Source organism: Schistocerca nitens, chromosome 4, assembly GCF_023898315.1.
Source record: "Schistocerca nitens isolate TAMUIC-IGC-003100 chromosome 4, iqSchNite1.1, whole genome shotgun sequence".
Taxonomy (NCBI): domain Eukaryota; kingdom Metazoa; phylum Arthropoda; class Insecta; order Orthoptera; family Acrididae; genus Schistocerca; species Schistocerca nitens.
This window is the reverse complement of record NC_064617.1, coordinates 861,549,841-861,568,536: the sequence shown is the minus strand read 5'-3', so window position 1 is coordinate 861,568,536 and position 18,696 is coordinate 861,549,841. Positions and strand designations below refer to the sequence as shown.

At 42.7% G+C, this 18,696-nt stretch overlaps 1 protein-coding gene across 2 annotated transcripts in view; it reads right to left on the bottom strand.

Annotated features, from left to right (window-relative positions):
• Nucleotides 1-18,696, bottom strand: part of LOC126253321 (uncharacterized) — a 94,069-nt gene that overhangs the window by 38,296 nt on the left and 37,077 nt on the right. The gene's annotated exons all lie outside the window — the stretch shown is intronic.

Here is an 18,696-nt window from a genome sequence, read left to right as displayed (position 1 = left end):
GCGCACCTCATGCACACTCAGCAGCCACCACTGGCAGCACCGAACAGCATGCAACTGTCATGTGAATACCAATCTGGAGTTAGGAGGGGAAGGGAGAGGAATAGAAGGATACAGGTGAGGGGTGAGAGAAGAGCACAGTCTGGCAGGGTGTGCTTGGGACTAGAGACTGCCATATATATGTGTGTGTGTGTGTGTGTCTATCGAAGTGCCAGCGCTTTCGTTTGGTAAGTCACATCATCTTTGTTTTTAGATATATTTTTCTCACGTGGAATGTTTCCCTCTATATATATATATATATATATATATATATATATATATATATATATATATATAAAAACAAAGATGATGTGACTTACCAAATGAAAGTGCTGGCAGGTCGACAGACACACAAACAAACACAAACATACACACAAAATTCAAGCTTTCGCAACAAACTGTTGCCTCATCAGGAAAGAGGGAAGGAGAGGGAAAGACGAAACGATGTGGGTTTTAAGGGAGAGGGTAAGGAGTCATTCCAATCCCGGGAGCGGAAAGACTTACCTTAGGGGGAAAAAAGGACGGGTATACACTCGCGCACACACACACATATCCATCCACACATATACAGACACAAGCAGACATATTTAAAGACAAAGAGTTTGGGCAGAGATGTCAGTCGAGGCAGAAGTGCAGAGGCAAAGATGTTGTTGAATGACAGGTGAGGTATGAGTGGCGGCAACTTGAAATTAGCGGAGATTGAGGCCTGGTGGATAACGGGAAGAGAGGATATATTGAAGAGCAAGTTCCCATCTCCGGAGTTCGGATAGGTGGGTGTTAGTGGGAAGTATCCAGATAACCCGGACGGTGCAACACTGCCAAGATGTGCTGGCCGTGCACCAGGGCATGTTTAGCCACAGGGTGATCCTCATTACCAACAAACACTGTCTGCCTGTGTCCATTCATGCGAATGGACAGTTTGTTGCTGGTCATTCCCACATAGAATGCGTCACAGTGTAGGCAGGTCAGTTGGTAGATCACATGGGTGCTTTCACACGTGGCTCTGCCTTTGATCGTGTACACCTTCCGGGTTACAGGACTGGAGTAGGTGATGGTGGGAGGGTGCATGGGACAGGTTTTACACCGGGGGCGGTTACAAGGGTAGGAGCCAGAGGGTAGGGAAGGTAGTTTGGGGATTTCATAGGGATGAACTAAGAGGTTACGAAGGTTAGGTGGACGGCGGAAAGACACTCTTGGTGGAGTGGGGAGGATTTCATGAAGGATGGATCTCATTTCAGGGCAGGATTTGAGAAGTCGTATCCCTGCTGGAGAGCCACATTCAGAATCTGATCCAGTCCCGGAAAGTATCCTGTCACAAGTGGGGCACTTTTGTGGTTCTTCTGTGGGAGGTTCTGGGTTTGAGAGGATGAGGAAGTGGCTCTGGTTATTTGCTTCTGTACCAGGTCGGGAGGGTAGTTGCGGGATGCGAAAGCTGTTGTCAGGTTGTTGGTGTAATGCTTCAGGGATTCCGGACTGGAGGACAGCTGGTTGGTAGTCATACCAACACAAAGAGCTGTGCAGTGCTTGCAGCAGAGCTGGTACACAATGTGGTTGCTTTCACAGGTGGCCTGGCCTTTAATGGGATAAGATAAGCCTGTGACACAATTGGAATAGGAAGTGCTCTGTGTGTGGAATCGGCAGGTCCTGCACCTGGTTCTTCTACAGGAATATGATTCCTGTGGCAGGGGATTGGGGCTGGGAACAGCATAGGGATGAACTAAGATTGATGTGGAGATTGGGTGAATGATGTAACACCATTTTAGGAGGGTTGGGAAGGATCCTGGGTATGATGTTCCTCATTTCTGGGCATGATGAGAGATAATCAAAGCCCTGACAAGTGACATGGTTCAGTTGTTCCAGTCCAGGCTGGTACTGAGTGACAAAAATGGCATTGTTTTGTAGCTGGCCTCTTTGGGGTTGTGGGAGAATTGTGTGTGTGTGTGTGTGTGTGTGTGTGTGTGTGTGTGTGTGTGTGTGTGTGTGTGTGGAAACAGCAAGGGAAATCTGTTTGTGGACTAGGTCTGAGGGGTAGTAGTGCCTGTCTGTGAGGGCCTCGGTGAGGCCTTCAGTATATCGGGAAACGGAGTTTTTGTCATTGCAGACATGACGTCCCCAGGTAGCAAGGCTGTATGGGAGGTACTTTTTCATGTGGAAGGGATGGCAGCTGTCACAGTGTAGGTACTGTTGGTGGGTTTAATGTGGACAGAGGTGTGAATGCAGCCATCATAAAAGAGGAGATCAACATCTAGGAAGATGGCACACTCGGTTGAAGAAGACTAGTAAAGTGGATGGGAGAGAAGGTGTTAAGGTTGTGCAGGAATGAGGATAGGCTGTATGGCCTTGAGTCCAGATCAGGAAGAGATCATCAATGAACCTGAACCAGACCAAGAGTTTGGAGTTTTAGAAGCCTACGAAGGTTTCCTCTAGATGGCCCATAAACAGGTTGGCATACGAGGATGCCATGCTGGTGCCCGTGGCTGTGCCATATCTTCTGTTATGTAGCTCCTCCCAACCACCCAACTCCCTCATTTACCCATTTCCTACATCATTTCCCATTATCCATCCCTGGCACAATGGACCCTGCTCTATCTTTCTGCACCAGTTCAGAACAGTATCCCTTTCCTTGGCTAAAACCAGTCCCACATCCTGTTCCTTTAAAATGCTGCATAAACCATGGAATCCCTCCCTATGGCTTAAGCATAAAAATTCCTTTCTCTGGATACCACCCCCACAATGACCTCCAGATTTTCAGATTTCGGCAAACCCTATCTGTCACAAATCTGGTACTGCAAAACCCATTTCCATGACACAGGCTACCCAGAATCATCTCAGCTCACTCCACAAGATACTGCTACTGTGCAATCCCTACTACATACTTCACATTTCTGAAACTGCTTTGCTCTCCAACAACTGGAAAATCATTTCAGATACCATCTCCACACATTATCCAACCTGCTGACATCCTACTACCACCATGGGGCACCACTGTCCAATCCCTGTCTGACCCACAGTGCTCCTCCTCATAAACCCCTCGTAACACCCAGATACTGACTAATATATATTTTCAACTTGCCACATCACCTAGAACTCCCTACCAACACTCCAAATCCAGAGCCCAAACAATCCTGGAATATTGTTGTTAACCTTTCCACCAAATTCCTCAGTCCCAAATAAGTTTCAGTCCTATCCAAAGGCCTCACCTTAAGCCCCCACGGAAAGGATTTTGACCCTCATTGACCAACACCTCCAACCAACTGCCCCTAATTTAGCCTCGCACATCAAAGATACCAACCACTGCCTTCACAGACTATCCACCATCTGCACCCCCTTTACCTACTGGTCATTGTTGGTGCCACTTCCCTATACACCAACATCCCTCATTCCCATGGTCTTACCGTAATTGAATACTACTACTCCTAATGTCCTTTGGATTCCAAAACCACTACCTCATGCACCTAACTAATTTTATCCTAACATAAAACTACTTCTTCGAGGGGAGTGTATACAAATAAAGCCACAGCACAGGCATGGGCAATGCTGGTTCAGGTGCATTGATGATCTGGACTCTAGGCCGAGACACCCTACCATCATTCCTTCACAATCTCAACACCTCTCATTAATTTCACCTGGTCCTCCTCAACCCAGCTTGCCACCTGGCTGCACCCTCTTCGATGGCTGCATCCACACCTCTGTCACATTACACTCACCAACAGTACCTACATTTTGACAGCTGCCATCCATCCCATACAGTCTTGCTATCCAGGCATGGCTTATCTGCAATGACAAAAAACTCCCTTTCCCAGTATACTGAAGGTCTCACCAAGGCCTTCACAGCAGGCACTACCCCTTGGCCCTCATCCACAAACAGAATTCTCATGCCATTTCCCTACATACCTCCAATCCTCCCATCACACCTAAGAGCCAACTACAAAACAGTGCCCCCTTTGTCACTACATCCTCCATCAGGGCTTTGATTATCTCTCATCATGTGCTGAAATAGGGACATCCAACCCAAGATCTTTCCCACCCCTCCTAAAGTGGCGTAACATTGCTCACCCAACCTCCACAACATCCTAGTCCATCCCTATGCCATTCCCAATTGTAATCCCTTGCCACAGGAGTCATATCCCTGTGGAAGACCCAGGTGCACAACCTGCTGAACCCACATACCCAGCACTTCCTATTCCAGTCCTGTCACAAGCTTGTTCTACCCCATGAAAAGCCGGGCCACCTGTGAAAGCAGTCACGTTATGTACCAGCTCTGCTGCAACCATTGCACAGCTTTATATATTGGTATGAATACCAACCAAATGTCCACCAGGATGAACGGCCACCGCCAAACTGTGGCCAAAAGCCCAGTAGACCACCCCGTGGCACAACTTGCTCGATTTTAATGGCTGCTTCATGACCAATGACATCTGGATCCTCCCCTCCACCACCAGTTTTTCTGAAATGCGCAGATTGGAGTATCATTACAATACATTTCCCACTCCCGAAATTATCAGAGCCTCAACCTCCGATAAACTACTGACACCACACCCTCCACCCAACAGTTTCTGCCCCCTCGTACTATCACCTGCTCTCCTCTTACCTTCCCCCAGACTTTTTGTGTGCCACCCTCAGCAAATGTACCTGTCTGTCCTTTCCCCTTTCCTGTTCCCCTCTTTTTCCGCTCCTATCCTTTTCCTCTCTCCTCTTTTAACTCTCCTCTCCTTTTCCACTCTCCTCCTTTCTTGCACCCTGTTATACATCTGCATCTACATACATACTTTGCAAGCCACCACAGGATGTATGGAAGAGGATACCCTTCACCACAACTCGTCGTTTCTTCCCTGTTCCACTCGCAGGTACTGTGAGGGAAAAAAAGACTGTCTGTATGCCTAGGGAAAAAAGACTGTCTGTATGCCTCCATATGGGCCCTAATTTCTTTTATCTTTGTGGTTCCTACATGAAATTTATGTTGGCGGTAGTACGATTGTTTTTCAGTCGGTTTCAAATGCCAGTTTTCTAAACTTTCTCAGTAGTGTTCTTCAAAGTTAATGTCTTCTTCTTCCCTAAAGGGATTCCCACTTAAGCTCCCATAGCATATTCGTAACACTTACATGCTGATTGAACCTACCGGTAACAAATCTAGCAGCTCGCCTTTGAGTTGCTTCAATGTCTTCTTTCAATAGGACCTGGTGCAGATCCCAAACACTTGACCAGTTCTCAAGAATAGGTCGCACTAGAATCCTATATGTGATTTCCTTTATAGATAAACCACACTTTCCTAAAATTCTCTCAATAAACAAAAGTCTATCATTCGCCTTCGCTACTACAATCCTCACATGCTCTTTCCATTTCATATTGCTTCATAACGTTATGCCCAGATATTTAAATGACATGACCTTGTCAAGCAGGACACTACTAATGCTGTACCTGAACATTATAGGTTTGTTATCCCTACTCAGCCACATTAACTCACATTTTTCTATCTCAAGAGCCAGCTGCCATTCATCACACCAACTAGAAATTTTGACTAAGTCATCTTGTATCAACCTAAAGATACTTATCTTTAACATGTTCCTGTACACCACAGCACCATCAGTGAACAATCAAAGATCACTGCCCAACTTGTCTGTCAGATCATTTATGTATGTAGAAAATAGCAACGGTCCTATCACACTTCCCTGTCTCTGACAACCCCTTGTTGTCGAGGACAACATACTGGGTTCTATTACTTAAGAAGTCTTTGAGCTACTCACATACCTCGGAAACTATTACGTATGCACGTGCCTTCGTTAACAGTCAGCATTGAGGTACCGTGTTGACTGCTTTTAGGAAATCTAGAAATATGGACTCTGCCTGTTTCCCTTCATCCATAGTTTGCAATATATCATGTGAGAAAACAGCAAGCATGAGTGATGAATTCTAAAGCCATGCTGATTTGTGAATATGAGCTTTTCACTCTATACAAAATTTATTATATTCAAACTCAGAATATGCTCTAAAATTCTGCAGCAAACTGATGTTAAGGATACTGGTCTGTAATTTTGTGGGTCTGTTCTTTTATCCTTCTTAAACACTGGAGTCACCTGTGCTTTTCTCCAGTCACTTGGCACTCTGCCCTGGTCGAGAGATTCGTGATAAATGCAAACTAAGTAAGGGGCCAATGATGTAGAGTACTCTTTGTAAAACTGAATTGCAATCCCCCTCCATATACACCTCCTGATGCTGCACCTGGCAGTCTAGTACCTGCATGCCCTGACAAGCAGTGTGCTCTTCTCTGCCTCCACCCGTACTCTGCTATCCCTCCCCCTTTCCCATCCCACTCCAGATTGCTATTCCCATGACAGCTGCATTGTGGTCGAGCTGCCGGAGGTGGCAGCCAAGTGTGCATGAGGTGTGCTTCCTTGTGTGAATGTGTACATGTTCTGTTTGCTGAGGAAGGTTTTGGTCGATAGCTGCAGGTGTATCAGTCTTTTCATTGTGCCTGTCTGCAACTCAAAGGGTCATCTTTACAATGAATAGCAATCTATCCTGCTCCTTATATTGTTTTTATTCCAACCTGGAGTTTCCAATGTTAGACATAAGCAATATTTAATGCGGCAAAAAGCAATTTATCAAGTTGCTGGCCATTACAGAATAATGAGCAGTGAATGGGAAGCCAAATGAGAAATGAGTGTCAGGATTCAAGGAAGTGTGGGCATCCATAGACAAACTGAATGGAAAAACAAAGATTTGTCAGTAGAAGTGCAGTATATTCTTGATGATGAAATACAGAGGGAGCGCAATGTCATACTGATAAATGGGCTCAGACAGCCAAGTTCTTTGTTAATTTGACTGGATTTTGTAATATCTGAAGAAATACCACGTACCCTCTCAACATATGAACTTTTATTTCATTTTCTCCTCCCCTTCTGGGTGCTTCACCTTTTTCATCAGGCAGTGTTTATCATGATCTCTGTGGCACAGTGCCAGACTACAGTTCCAAAGGTTTTGTTTGGGTTCAATCCCCAGTAAGTCCTAGGATTTTCATGTCTTACTTATAACTTCTTTCACATCTATAAATGTTTCCCCACGTGGAAAAGCATCGAGTTGTATAACTGACTGGGTCAATCACCTCAAAAGCCAATGGAAGGCAATGGCATACCAAGTCCAATAGGACCATGTCTAGTAAAGTACTTCTGTGTTCAAACCAATCATCACGACACTGACAGCTTTACTTTTTTATACACCCCATGACTGACTTATTTAACTCCGCCTATAACAATTTACCCCAAACAAAGTGGCATCTATTATGCTCCTAAGTAATTGTTACCAAGCTCAATAATTTTGTTTTTACCACAAATCTGCTGCACAAGACAAAATATGACATGAAAGAAAAATGATGAGGCATGTACTTCCTCCCACATACCTTGTGAAATGACCATGACTGTAAATTACAATTTAAAATGAGGCTCACCAATAGTAGTTCCTCCTGCATATCTACATTACTTTACACCTAAAACAGTCCATGGTCCCAGTTGCAGGTTGCCTACCTAATGGCTTCCAGGGGCAATAAGAATTTGATTTGCAATATTTCATATAATTATTGACCAAATTTAATATTTTAAAGTGCTTCAATAATTTACCCACTAAGACGTAAAAGCTTACATTAAACCTTTAACACAATACATCAAGTATTAAAGTTAAACAATGGAAAATCCAGGCTGAAATGTAACAATGTTAGAGAAGGAAAGTTGCTGCTCACCATATAGTGGAGAAGCTTAGTCACAGACAGGGCCACTTAACCTACACAATATACTTGTCCATCCTTACACAACCCCTGCTCCCAATCGCTGCTCATGGCTCATACCCCTGTAATAGACCTAGATGCAAGACATGTCCCATACATCCTCCCACCACCACCTACATCACCTATCCCATCAAAGACAGGGCTAACTGTGAAACCATTCATGTGGTCTACAAGCTAAACTGCAACCACTGTGCTGCATTCTATGTAGGCATGACAACCACCAAGCTGTCTGTCTGCAAGAATGGCCACTAACCACCAACAAACTGTGGCCAAGAAACAAGTGGACCACCCTGTTGCTGAAAACGCTGCCAAACATATGCTTAATTTCAATGACTGCTTCACAACCTGTGCCATATGGATTCTTCCCACCAACACCAGCTTTTCTAAATTGCGCAGGTGGGAACTTCCCCTGCAATTCATCCTCCTTTCCCGTAACCCTCCTGTCCTCAAACTTTGTAAGTCACTGTCCTCACCCATCCAGCCACTTCCCTGTTCCCATTCCAGCACTACACAGCTGTCATTCCACCACCACACTCAGTCTTTATTTCTCTCCTTTTCCAGTACCCCCCCCCCCCCTTCCCAGCTCTCTCCTGTCATCTGTTTAACCTGCAGCACTTCACTGTCCGCCACCCCCACTATATTATCCCTCCCCCTCCCTGTGGTTTCAGTGCCTGAGACTGCAGTCGTGTGTGTGTGTGTAAGTTAGAAACTGTCATGAGGTAGTGTACCTCATTGTGCACAAAATCACCCAGACACTAATCATCCAGTATTTGAGGATGAGGGTGCTTAGCAACTTCTAAGAAACTTTAAACACAATTTCAAACCTTTTCAAAACATTCTCAATAACACTCCCCAGGAAGAAAGTTTATCGCTCACTACATTTTTGCTATTCATACAGTTAAACTTCATATAATGCATGATGTTTCAATTTATTACTTCTTTACTAGTAACTGTCTGCAGCACATTTTGAAGACAGTATCCAAATATACCACTGAATCACCATAGTTAGTTAGTTGGTTGTGTGTTCCATTGGTCAATCACATGGAATGGTAGCCGTTATGATGTGGAATGTGTCAAGTGCACATATGAAACAAGATTTCTTATCAATACAGAGTTAAAGATTAATATTTCTATTATTTACTCCATACTCTTAAATGGCACAAAATGCATATACTATATTTACACATTTATTTATTCCTACTAAAGAATTCATTTATGGTAAAGAAGGAGTTGTCAAGGAGATATGATTTCAATTTATTTTTGAAGTTATTACTGCTGTCTGTCAGACATTTGGTTTCATCTGGTAATTTGTCGAAAATTTTTATAGCAGCATATTTTACCCATTTCTGTGCCAAAGATAGGTTGAGTAAAGGATAGTGTAAGTCTCTCTTTTTTCTGTTATTATAATCAGGAATGTCACTGTTGTTTTTAAACTGGTCCATTTTGTTGAGAACAAATTTCATTAGTGAGTAAATGTACTGTGAGGCCGTTGTAAGAATTCCCAATCTTTTAAAAAGATGCCTACAAGATGGGCGACTGTGAACCCTACATATTATTTTGACCACTTTATTTTGAGCAGTGAATACTTTTTGTCTAAATGTTGAATTACCCCCAAATATTATTCTGTATGGCATCAGAGAGTGAAAGCATGCAAAGTATGTTAGCTTACTAATTTCTATATCCTCAAAATTGGCAATTATTCTGAATGCAAAAGTTGCTGAACCTAGTCACTTTAGAAGATCCAAAATATGAAATTTCCAATTAAGATTCTCATCTACATGTACACCCAAAAGCTTAGTATGTTCTACCCTGTCTACTGACTTCTGTTGATGTGTCGTCCTAACCGCCGCCTGCTTCACGTCTGCTGTGCAGCGAGCTACCTTAATTTAAGTATTAACTGTATTTTTCTTACTTGTCACTTCTTCTTCCGTGTGTTTTTGCTTTTAGGAAGCTTTATTTGTCGATTGTTATTAATAGTGTTCCATAGATTTCGTGTTTGTTTTGAATACAGTCAGAGAGAGTCCCTTTAGTCAGCCATAGTGCCAGTAGTGCTAGTGTTTGTTTTCAATACAGTCCAGAGACAGGTAGTGCTATTTTCTTTGTTTTCTACAAGAAGTGGCTAGCAATCACAGTTTAGTCAATAGGTTGCCGCCTTTAGTGAATTAGCAGTCTAGTTGAAAGTTGATTAACTCTCTTCAGTAAATTGATTTCTTAGGATGGATAGGATGTGTGACTGCTGTGTACGGACGCAGGAGGAGCTGGCCACTGTTCGCGAACAGCTGAACGTGTTGATGGCCGCGGTCAGCCGTCTTCAGGCTGCTGCCTCGGAGTGTAGCGGCAGTGGGGAGTCTGGTGCGTCGCAAGGTACACCCCAGGTGTTACATGCTTCACCCACTGTCCCTGCTGTCGAGACATCTTCACGGGTACCGGACACGGTTGGGCCACCCTCTCCCCAAGGGGAGTGGCGGGTTCAGTGGCGTTCGCGGCGCACGAGGCGGAGGGTAAATGTGGAGGCTGGCCGTGTGGCATCGCCCGCTCTGCCTGTGAGTGGACATGTGGCTACTCCTTCAGCAAGGTCCGAGCAGGCACACGGGGGGAGGGGTTATTATAGCGAAAAGGTCGGGGAAGGAGGCCAGTGTTCACTCTGTCTGCTTGTTGGGGGGGTCTCCTCCGAGATATGGAGGAGGCCCTACCGGCGGCGATAGAGAGCACTGGGTGCACCCGACTGCAAATTGTTGCTCATGTCGGCACCAATGACTCCTGCCGTCTGGGTTCAGAGGTCATCCTCAATTCGTACAGGCGGATGGCGGAATTGGTGAAGGCGGAAAGCCTCGCTCGCGGGGTGGAATCAGAGCTAACTATTTGTAGTATCGTTCCCAGAACAGATCACAGTCCTCTGGTTTGGAGCCGAGTGGAAGGCTTAAACCAGAGGCTCAGATGATTATGCGGAGATCTGGGGTGCAAATTTCTCGACCTCCGCTATCGGGTGGAGATGTGTACGGTCCCCCTGAATAGGTCAGGCATGCACTACACGCCGGAAGCGGCTACAAAGGTAGCGGAGTACGTGTGGAGTGCACATGGGGGTTTTTTAGGTTAGAGAATTCCCTCCCTAGGCCCGACAAGACGCCTCCTGAGACGCAGCAAGGTAGGAGTAGGCAAAATGCAACAGGGAATAACAATATTAATGTGCTAATAGTAAACTGCAGGAGCGTCTATAGAAAGGTCCCAGAACTGCTCTCATTAATAAAACGGTCACAACGCCCATATAGTACTAGGGACAGAAAGTTGGCTGAAACCAGACATAAACAGTAATGAAATCCTAAACTCATATTGGAATGTATACCACAGGGACAGGCTGGATAGTGAAGGGGGAGGCGTGTTTATAGCGATAAGAAGTGCAATAGTATAGAAGGAAATTGACGGAGATCCGAAATGTGAAATGATTTGGGTGAAGGTCACGGTTAAAGCAGGCTCAGACATGGTAATTGGATGTCTTTATAGGCCCCCTGGCTCAGCAGCTGTTGTGGCTGAGCACCTGAAGGATAATTTGGAAAATATTTCGAGTAGATTTCCCCACCATGTTATAGTTCTGGGTGGAGATTTTAATTTGCCGGATATAAACTGGAAGACTCAAACGTTCATAACGGGTGGCAGGGACAAAGAATCCAGTGAAATTTTTTTAAGTGCTTTATCTGAAAACTACCTTGAGCAGTTAAACAGAGAACCGACTCGTGGCGATAACATATTAGACCTTCTGGTGACAAACAGACCTGAACTATTTGAAACAGTTAATGCAGAACAGGGAATCAGCGACCATAAAGCGGTTACAGCATCGATGATTTCAGCCGTAAATAGAAATATTAAAAAAGGTAGGAAGATTTTTCTGTTTAGCAAAAGTGACAAAAAGCAGATTACAGAGTACCTGACGGCTCAACACAAAAGTTTTGTCTCAAGTAAAGATAGTGTTGAGGATCAGTGGACAAAGTTCAAAACCATCGTACAATATGCATTAGATGAGTATGTGCCAAGCAAGATCGTAAGAGATGGAAAAGAGCCACCGTGGTACAACAACCGAGTTAGAAAACTGCAGCGGAAGCAAAGGGAACTTCACAGCAAACATAAACATAGCCAAAGCCTTGCAGACAAACAAAAATTACGCAAAGCGAAATGTAGTGTGAGGAGGGCTATGCGAGAGGTGTTCAATGAATTCGAAAGTAAAGTTCTATGTACTGACTTGGCAGAAAATCCTAAGAAATTCTGGTCTTATGTCAAAGCGGTAGGTGGATCAAAACAAAATGTCCAGACACTCTGTGACCAAAATGGTACTGAAACAGAGGATGACAGACTAAAGGCCGAAATACTGAATGTCTTTTTCCAAAGCTGTTTCACAGAGGAAGACTGCACTGTAGTTCCTTCTCTAGATTGTCGCACAGATGACAAAATGGTAGATATCGAAATAGATGACAGATGGATAGAGAAACAATTAAAATCGCTCAAAAGAGGAAAGGCCGCTGGACCTGATGGGATACCAGTTTGATTTTACACAGAGTACACGGAGGAACTTGCCCCCCTTCTGGCAGCGTGTACCGTAGGTCTCTAGAAGAGCGTAGTGTTCCAAAGAATTGGAAAAGGGCACAGGTCATCCCCGTTTTCAAGAAGGGACGTCGAACAGATGTGCAGAACTATAGACCTATATCTCTAACGTCGATCAGTTGTAGAATTTTGGAACACGTATTATGTTTGAGTATAATGACTTTCCTGGAGACTAGAAATCTACTCTGTAGGAATCAGCATGGGTTTAGAAAAAGACGGTAGTGTGAAACCCAGCTCGCGCTATTCGTCCACGAGACTCAGAGGGCCACAGACACGGGTTCACAGGTAGATGCCGTGTTTCTTGACTTCCGCAAGGCGTTCGTTACAGTTCCCCACAGTCGTTTAATGAACAAAGTAAGAGCATATGGACTAATATGGACTATCAGACCAATTGTTGATTGGATTGAGGAGTTCCTAGATAACAGAACGCAGCATGTCATTCTCAATGGAGAGAAGTCTTCCGAAGTAAGAGTGATTTCAGGTGTGCCACAGGGGAGTGTCATGGGACTGTTGCTGTTCACAATGTACATAAATGACCTAGTGGATGACATCGGAAGTTCACTGAGGCTTTTTGCTGATGCTGTGGTGCATCAAGAGGTTGTAACAATGGAAAATTGTACTAAAATGCAGGAGGATCTGCAGCGAATTGACGTATGGTGCAGGGAATGGCAATTGAATCTCAATGTAAACGAATTGACGTATGGTGCACGGAATGGCAATTGAATCTCAATGTAGACAAGTGTAATGTGCTGCGAATACATAGAAAGATAGATCCCTTATCATTTAGCTACAAAATAGCAGGTCAGCAACTGGAAGCAGTTAATTCCATAAATTATCTGGGAGTACGCATTAGGAGTGATTTAAAATGGAATGATCATATAAAATTGATCGTCGGTAAAGCAGATGCCAGACAGATTCATTGGAAGAATCCTAAGGAAATGCAATCCGAAAACAAAGGAAGTAGGTTACAATATGCTTGTTCGCCCACTGCTTGAATACTGCTCAGCGGTGTGGGATCCGTACCAGATAGGGTTGATAGAAGAGATAGAGAAGATCCAACGGAGAGCAGCGCGCTTCGTTACAGGATCATTTAGTAATCGTGAAAGCGTTACGGAGATGATAGATAAACTCCAGTGGAAGACTCTGCAGGAGAGACGCTCAGTAGCTCGGTACGGGCTTTTGTTTAAGTTTCGAGAACATAACTTCACCGAAGAGTCCAGCAGTATATTGCTCCCTCCTACGTATATCTCGCGAAGAGACCATGAGGATAAAATCAGAGAGATTAGAGCCCACACAGAAGCATACAGACAATCCTTCTTTCCATGAACAATAGGAGACTGGAATAGAAGGGAGAACCAATAGAGGTACTAAGGGTACCCTCCGCCACACACCGTCAGGTGGCTTGCGGAGTATGGATGTAGATGTAGATGTTATATTTATTGAAGGAACTGTACTTTTTGCCCCGGGTTCCCGGGTTCGATTCCCGGCGGGGTCAGGGATTTTCTCTGCCTCGTGATGGCTGGGTGTTGTGTGCTGTCCTTAGGTTAGTTAGGTTTAAGTAGTTCTAAGTTCTAGGGGACTTATGACCACAGCAGTTGAGTCCCATAGTGCTCCGAGCCATTTGAACCATTTTTTGTTCTTTTTGCAGCAGAAAATTGGATGTTCTGTGTTTTTTCAAAGTTTAGAGCAAGCCCATTTGCAGAAAATCAATTAATGACTTTTCCAAAGACCTTATTTGTATCATTTTCAATTGGAGTTTCTTTTACTGGATTAATAATGATTCTTGTATCACCAGAAAACAGTGTCAGTTCAGCTTCCTGTTTCAGATAAGAAGGGAGGTCGTTCATATATATCAAGAACAGAAGGGGACCCACGATTGAACTCTGTGGAACATTTAATGTAATTTCACCCCAGTTAGATGAAGTGGCAAACTTATTTAAATCACTTGACCCATATAAGGAAGCTTTTTGCTTCCTGTTCTGTAGGTATGACTTAAACCACTCATATGCTATTCCATTTATACCATAGAATTGTAATTTCTGTAACATAATGTCATTGTTCACACAATCAAATGCTTCGGACAAGTCACAGAAAATTTCTATTGGTGACATTTTACTATTTAAAGACTCTATTATGTGGACAATGAAACTGTACATTGCTGTCTCAGTGGAACAGAAAATCCAAACTGTGATGCACTACATATCCCGTTACTGTTGAGATGGCTAACCACTCGAGTACGTTACCTTCTCGAAGATTTTTGAAAATGCTGTAAGCAAGGATACTGGCCGACAATTATTGACATCTGTGGTGTCCCCCTTTTTGTAGAGAGGCCTGACAATGACATATTTTAATCTGTCTGGGAAAATACCCTGAGTTAGTGATGCATTACATATGTGACTCAGAACATAAGCTGTAATTGCTCCACGTTGTTTTAATATCTTATTAGAGATGTCATCTACTCCAACACAACATTTATTTTTCAAAGATTTAATGATTTTACTTATTTCACAAGAGGTTGTTAGGTAAAACTGACTAAATTTTTTCAAAACAGACTCTTCCATGTACTGCCTGGCTTTTTCTTTTGACCTGTTCTCACCAATTTTTTCTCCTGCACTTAAATGGTTGTTAAATACATTAGCTACTTGTGTACTGTTGGTTAGGATGGTCACATTCTCTTTAATAGTAATACTACCTACCCCACTGGTTACTTTTCCTGTCTCCCTTCTAACAACATTCCATACCGATTTGATTTTATTGCTGGAGTTGTTAATTTCTTCTCTAACATACATATTTCTTGATTTCCTTACAACTTTTCTCAGTATGTTACAATAATTTTTATAGTGTAAAACTACTTCTGGATCTTTACTAGTTCTTGCTGTCTCATAGTTTTCTTTTTCTTTCTCTTTCTGAAGACACTTTAATATCTCTAGTAATCCAAGGTTTCTTTGAAAAGTGTGTGGTGTTACATTAACTAATTTTCTTTGGTAAACAATGTTCAAAAAGGGATATAAGCTTATCAAGAAATATATTGGATTTATCATTAGCATTTGGCTCATTATATACATCTCCCTAATTAACATTTCTTAAGCTTTCTCTGAAGTGCTCTATAGATACCGGATTGAGCGATCTCTCACTTTTACTTAATGGTTTCCGAACTGTACACCCTATTAGGTTTTGAAAGTTAATCAGTTGTGCATCATGCTCTGACAATCCATTTTCCACAGGGAAAGCATGTATTTGTTTTACGTCCTCTTTCTGTACAAATACATTATCTATTAGCATGCAACTGTCTTGAGCTGTATGTGTAGGGAAATTGATCACTGATTCTAAGTTATATATTGTTAATAACACTTCTAGTTCACTTTTCCTATCAGAATTACTTAAAAAGTTTACAATGAAATCACCACAGAGTAATAACTTCTTCTTTTTGTCTGACAGACAGCTTAATAGGGAGTCACATTTTTTTTATGAACAGCTCCCAGTCTCCTAATTGGGACCTGTACACTGTTGCTAATATCAATACAACATTATCTAGCTGGAGTTCACATGCACAAACCTCAAAGTGCTGATCAACACAAAATTTGCTTAAGATGCTAAATTACACCCACTTATACTGACACTATCCATGCCCACAGTTACATGGTGTTCAGACAGAGTATATCAATCTCATTCTTATTTTTGATGTCATCTAAACACACTAATAGCTCATCTACTTTATTTTTTATTCCCCGGATATTTTGATGAAGAAAGGTGATACTGCCCTTAGCTTTTCCCCTATTTACTGTACATGAAGTTTCTTTTATTCTATTTATCTTGATTGTCATCTATCTGAACTTTGGCTTTAACCTAAAAAACCTGTCTGCCTGGACCCATTAACCACAGGGATCACCCCGTGTGTGACTGTGGACCCCCTTACAGGTTTTGTTAATAGAGAAGCTAACTTATTTTTTTCCCCATCCTATTCAGGTGCAGGCCATGTGTAGTGTATCCCCACGTACAAACAGCAGTTACTGGAACAACACTTATGTGAGATTCTGCCGGTGTCTGGAGCACCCTGTTTAGCTCAGTGTTAATATGCCTTACAGCAGTGTTTACCCAGTGCTGATCATGGTGCTGAAAGACCTCCACAAGCCCCACATTTGTGTGCTCAGTTTCTGCTCCTATTTTATCCAGGTCACTCCTAATACTGTATCTTGGATTCATAGCCAGGCTGTTTCCTGCTCCTCCAACTATAGTTACCTGATCTTCCTTCTCAAAGTCCCTAAATAGCTGACCTAAGTTTTCTGTCACATGGCTAAGGCTAGCACTTGGTTTCACAAAACTTATGACCTGATACCCTGCACCTAATTTCTCCGGAAGCTGCTGGCCCACACCCCTCTCATGACTGCTGCCTATAAGCAGGACTCTTCTTTTCCTATTCTGGTTTGATCCCAACCTGTCTTTTTTCTTTAAGCTAATATTCTGCTTCAACCTACTTTCAACTACATCTGGATGAGGAGCTTCCACCACTTCAGATAGCAAGCTAAACTGATTTACAAATTGAATTTCTGGAGTATTTTCAAGTGTTTCCCTTTTTTGCCCTTTGCTTGCTACCTTCTCCCACTTCCCAGTCTCTTTTTCCTCCCCTAACCTAAATAATTCCAAGTTCATGTTTACTAATTCAGCCTTAAGGGCACAAATTTTTGCTTCCTGTTCAGTGAGTTGTCTGTCCTTTCTACATAACCTACACTGCCATGGAAGAGGCTCATTTTTTAGACTCATTTCCTCGCCGCTACATTCGCCCCAATGAAACCATAACTTACAGTCTACACGGAGCACCCCCTCTTTCAAATTTTTACGGCAACCGCCACATTTGTCGCACATGGTTTGATAGACAAACTTAACACAAAAGCAGAGAATAAGTTGGCACAAGACCACAGTACTTTCGTAACCTGTAGCCTACTAATTCATAAATAAACACTAACGTAACAAAGTTTTAAACTTACTTACAAAAGTTTTAACTACCTAAACTCTCTATGACCAACATGAATTAATTTGACTTTGAAGCGATAACTCTAGTCAAAAACGAAAATCTACACTCGCACGAAATTTATGCCTAAAAACGTAAACAAAAGTAGCGACTACTGGCCTTTTAGGAAATATGAGGGTAATCTCAAAAGTAAAGTCTCCTATTTTTTTTATAAATACATAAACCGTGTATTTCTACAATGGTTTACATCAGTTTACAGCTTGAACATTTAGCTATTTTTTGACGTAATCACTATTTCTGTCAATGCATTTTTGTAGACGCTGTGGCAGTTTTTGTGTGCTCATGTCATACCAACTTGCTGCAAGTGCTGTTCAGAAAGTTATGAACCTCTTCTTTCACCTCGTCATCGGAGCTGAATCGCTTTGCGGCCAAATGTTCTTTTAACATAGGGAATAGGTAATAGACAATGGGTGCCAAGTCAGGACTATAGGGTGGGAGGATGATTATGTTCCACTGAAACTGTTGCAGGAGAGCAACGGTTTGCCGAGCGATGTGTTGGCGAGCGTTGTCATGGAGAATGTGTATGCCCTTGCTCAACATTCCTCTTCTCTGGTTCTGAATTGCCCGTTTAAGTTTTTTCAGAGTCTCACAGTGCCTGTCAGTGTTATTTGTGGTCCCAGCGATTCAGCTCCGACGACGAGGTGAAAGAAGAGGTTCATAACTTTCTGAACAGCATGGCGGCGAGCTGGTATGACACAGGTATACAAAAACAGCCACAGTGTCTACAAAAATGCATCAACAGAAATGGTGATTATGTCGAAAAATTGCTAAATGTTCAAGCTGTAAACAGATATAAACCATTGTAGAAATAAACATGTCTATGTTCTTCTAAGAAAATAGGAGACCTTACTTTTGGGATTATCCTCGTACTTACTTTTCGATCTAAACATGGTCAGAAAAGCGAAACCTTCAATAGATAGCCTACAGAAGAAGTATATACACTAGTCTACAATGTAATATTAACTAAATTAGCCCTTATTTCAATATTAATCACTTAACTTAGTGAGAGCTTCATATACGCGTGTCTGCCTAGCTCCAGAAATCGTATATAACAATCATTGGGTGACACATAGTTAAGGAGATAGGCCTATGATGTTTTTTACATGGAAGTTTGATTCTTTACGGAATTAGAGGTAGTAGAGATGATTGGTCATTCACAAATGACAAAGGAAAAGGGCAAAATTATAATGGGACCTGAAATTCCCCCCTGCCACAAACTTTTAAGCTGGCTTGCGGAATATAAATTTACACGTAACTCACA